The 4,728-nt window shown below is 42.3% G+C and overlaps 1 pseudogene; it reads right to left on the bottom strand.

Moving 5' to 3' along the window:
* Positions 1–607: 607 nt before the first annotated feature.
* On the bottom strand, positions 608–1,942 carry LOC141372259 (tryptophan 5-hydroxylase 1 pseudogene; annotated as a pseudogene).
* Positions 1,943–4,728: the final 2,786 nt, after the last annotated feature.

Below are 4,728 nucleotides of genomic sequence, written 5' to 3'. Positions count from 1 at the left end.
GAGGGCTGGGCCACTTCAAGGAATTACTCCATTTTCCTGGGTATCTCCCATGAATACAGGACATATGCATGATATTAAACTTTGACTTGTTTTTCTCCTGTTAATCTTTTCAGCAATAAAAAGAAATGAACCATCACCCCATACAATCACATGGATGAACTTTACATGTATTTTTCTAAGTGAAAGAATCCAGTCTGAAAAGGCTGCACACTGAGTGACCCGATTTGTAGGAGATTCTGGAAAAGGCAAAACTAGAGATGATATAAGGATCTGCGAGTGAATTCCATGACATTTTCATGATTTATACCTGCCACTATGCATTTGTCAAAACCCAAACCTTTTGGAGCACCTGGCTGGCTCAGTCGGTGGAGCATGCAAGTCTCTCTTTTTTTTTTTTTTTGTATAGTATATGAATCATATTTCACGAAAGCCATTACCAAAAAAATAACAGGTAGTGGTATACAGTATTCAGGCACAAATCTCCAAAGGACTAATTAAGGAATAGGAGTAGAGAATATTGTTTGGAGGCTGTCCCTCCACAACCAGGTCTTCAAGAAAAGCAGGAGCTGACCCACAGGCCTCTTAATTGACACTCACACTCTCAGCATCAGATGCTTGGCTGTCTGCTGACCTTCGCAAGGGCATCACTGATGACATCGAGATCATGCTGCAGCTCATTCATGGCGCTGGTTTTGCTCTTGGTGTCTTTCAAGATCTGAATACTCTGTATGTATGGATTATACTTCACTCCAAATGGACGCTTAATTGTTTTGGTAAATTCTCTCATCTTCTCCGTTGCATCTTCAAAGCTTTCAGATACAAAGTAGACATCCTGAAAAGTTGTGATGAGACACTCCAGTTTGCAGGTAATCTTGGGATCATAGGGCTTTACTTTGGCATGTCCAGAAGGTGAATGCTTAAGTTCACTGATAGAGGAAAGTAATCCAGCACCAAAGACTCGCAACTGCCCGTCTTGTTCATAGAGACCAAACTCCACAGTGAAAAAGTAGCACGTTGCCAGTTTTTGAACAGCCTCCTCTGAAGCTCCAAGGGAAGCCAGGCCAATTTCTTGGGAGAATTGCGCAAAACCAGGTTCAGCCAAACGGGGGACATGACCTAAGTGTTCATGGCAAGTATCTGGCTCTGGGGTATAGAGAGGGTCTGAACTGTGTCTCACTTACTGTGTGCAGTGAAAAACCCGGAAGGCTAAACCTGATAAGAAATCTCTTTGTGATAAGTAACCAGCCACGGGACGGATGCAAAAACCTGTGCACTCTTTTAAAAAGTTTGAGACATCTTCCAATTGTGGGATATTATCTTCCCGGTATCCACAATATTTAGAAAGCAAAGGTAAGTTTTTGAGATACTCTCTGCAGGCATGGGTTGGGTAAAGTTTGTTGAGCTCTTGGAACACAGTTCCCCAGGTCTTAATCTCCTCTTCAGTGAATTCAACCTTGGGAATGGGGTCTCCATGTTTATAGTTCATAGCCAAGTCTGCAAAATACTTCCGTCTTTTATGGTAGACATTGTCTTTGAAGCCAGGATGATCTGCATCCAGTTCAGAACCATACATCAGAACTCCGTTGGCACAATGGTCCAGGTCAGGAATCTTCTTTGGAAACCAAGTATCAGGTTCCATACCATCTTCTTTCACAGTAAAATTGTCTGGTGGATTCACAGAGAGAACGGTAGTATGGGACTTCAACAGATGAAAAATGTCATTCAATTGTTCTCTGTTGATATCACAGTCAACAAAAATCTCAAATTCTGAGTTTCTTCTTTTTGATTTTTGGGACTTAATATGTAACAGGTACACATGCTTCTCCTGGAAGATTTTCAGTGCTTTTATAAGTCCACCAACTTCATTCTTCAAGGAAAAAATGACAGTTGCTCTTCCTCTTTCTAAGGAATGGTCTTTATTTTCCTTATTGTCTTCAATCATGGTCAGTTGGTGTAGTTCTCTGTGTAGCTGCGGGCGGTAAGCTGGGACATGAGAGTGCAACTCTTGATCTTGCGGTTGTGAATTCGGGCCCCATGTTGGGTGTGGAGATTACTTAAAAGTAAAATCTTTAAAAAACACAAACATTTCTACATCCCAAAGAGTAAATAATAATCTACTGAAAGTAAGTTCTTTAGGATGTGGGAGTGTAACGGGATGGTGTGCGGGCCAAGGGCAAGCTGACCCAAACTGCCACTTTGACATAGAGATCATTTTAAATAAAAGTTACTTAAGAGACAGCCTATGCAATGAGGACACTTAGACCCTCCTCTGTACCCCAGGAAAGGAAATCCATCCCCCTTTTGAAGATGTCCCTGTACCAGGAGGTAAAGAGATTTCAACATCACCAGAGATGGGAGATTTGGAGCCCATAAAGCTGTATAAACAACCTTTGTTACTTTTTACTAATTTACGACCCCAGTCCAAATTTTGTTTAGAATTCCTTACTAATCGAAGCTCCCAATGTTAAGTTTTCTTTGTCCTGTGATTTCATCACAGGTGTAGATTCTCTTTGTCCAAAAATATAAAACCTGGCTTCCTTGGTCATTTCTTTAGACCTCAGGTTCATTATTGGGTCTCCATGTACACATCATTGCACTTTAGGTTTTTTTCTCCTATTTATCTGTCTCATGTCAATTTCTTTCTTCATCCCGCGGTAAGAACCTTGGACCAAGGACAATTTCTACCTCCCCTTCAATGGAATACAGAACGTGACACATAATCTAACTGTATTAGAAACATATGGGGGAAAAAAGCCCTCACTGTAGTTTGTATGACAAAAGGTGCTGACCTAAGTAACTTTGGAAATGAATGGAATCTGTAGATTAAAGAAAAAAGGTACTGTACATATACAGTGGACTCTATTTGATAAAGTTCTCTGCCATCAGAGTGGTAGCTAACAGTTCTGAAAACACCACATCTGTAATCTGGAATGGAGCAATGAATTAAATAAAGGGCCGGTGGTGAGAGCCAGGTTTGTCACTGTTAGAGAAGGAAGTTACAGATCAGCAAAGGGAGAAGATCACAATCTCTATGTGGTGGCGGACCAGGTTGGAGACATCAGTATAAATTCATCCTTAGCTTAATATGGACGCAGACGTTTCCACATAGAAATCTTTATCATTAGGTATGTCGACATAGGTGGGAATACAGGCATATATTGCCTTGCAGTGCCCACTGAGCATGGACATTTAGCTCCCACGTGTAAGACTTTAATACCATTCTCTACTAACCAGAGCTCCTTAAAGAACTTGCTGACGCTAGAACTTGGACAGCAAGTATAGGAGCCAGGATAATCTTGACGTATCAGAAAGTAAGGAAGTACCAATAAAAGAGCCACAGAGATGGAATGATGTCAATGGAAAGCAGGAGCCAATGGAAAGTGCTCTCCATCACCAAAGGAGGAATGAGCCAGCGACCAAACACTGTAGTGCTGGAACATAACCTACCCTGGTGTCCACACTCGTAAAAATAAATGATTCTTTTTAAGATTTTATTTATTCATTTGAGAGGGAGAGAGAGTGCATAAGGAGAATGGAGAGGCAGAGGGAGAGGGAGAAGCAGACCCCCCACTGAGCAGGGAGCCCGACGTGGGGCTCGATCCCAGGACTCTGAGATCATGACCTGAGCTGAAGATAGACACTTAACTGACTGAGCCACCCAGGTGCCCCCAAATAAATGATTTTTAAAAAAGAAACCACAGGGCCAAAATGGAGTCACTTATGTCAAGAGACCCAAGCCAGCAAACCAAGACTTACTACCTGACCTAACTGCAGTTCCACACACCCTCACCTCCATGTAAACTTTAACCTGTCAACCTGCAAAATGAACTGAACGGCCCCTTCTATTCCCCTTAGGAGGGGACATTGCCTAAAATAGTGCATCCTTTTCCAGAAATTTCTTTTTTTCAATGCCCTCTCTGCCTTTAAAATCCTTCCCCTCCCCGCAGCTCAAAGGAGCCCCTTTCTTTTTGCTAAACGGGATGCTGCCTGTTTCATGAATTGGTCAATGAACCCAATGGGATTGGGATCTTTTAAATTACTTTGTTGCCTTTTTATTAACAAATTACATAGCTTTTTATAAGCGGGATTGAATAGACCTCTCCTCTAAGAATTCCAAATAATAGATGTAGATACTCAACCATTCATCAAGTAAATGGAGCTCACTCTCCTCTCCTAAAGTGGGGGCTCAGGGCAGTTGTGTTCCTGCACATGGGAAAGAGTAACTTCCTGGTGGGGAAGCCTGAAAAATGCTGCCTCAGCCAGGTGACCAGCGTTAACATGGAGAGGGACAAGTGTTCCCTTGTTGTAAAGTAACGACAAAGCACTTTACCTCCCTGATCTGCTTCCTCAAAACCCATAACCCCAGTCTAATCAGGAGGAAAACAAGTAAATCCCAATGGGGGACTTTCTACAAAATGCCTGACCGGTCCTCCTCAACACTGCCAAGGTCACTGAAACAAAGCAAGTCTGAGAAACTGTCACAGCCAAGGAAAGCCTAAAGACACATGATGAGCACATGTCACGTGGTGCCCTGCATGGAATCCTGGAGCGAGAAAAGGTAGAACAGAGGGAACCTGAATAAAATACGGACTCCCGCTAAAAATAACATAACAATATTTCTTCACTAATTGTGACAATGTTGTAGAAAACTAGAAAAAGAGGAGAAATTAGGGGCGCATGGTTTGCTCAGTCAGTTAAGCGTCTGCCTTTGGCTCAGGTCACGATCCC

This window comes from Callorhinus ursinus, unplaced genomic scaffold, assembly GCF_003265705.2.
Source record: "Callorhinus ursinus isolate GAN/ISIS: 27379988/994484 unplaced genomic scaffold, GSC_fseal_2.0 scaffold3934, whole genome shotgun sequence".
Lineage (NCBI taxonomy): Eukaryota > Metazoa > Chordata > Mammalia > Carnivora > Otariidae > Callorhinus > Callorhinus ursinus.
The sequence above is the reverse complement of the archived record's forward strand: the minus strand, read 5'-3'. Positions and strand labels throughout refer to the sequence as shown.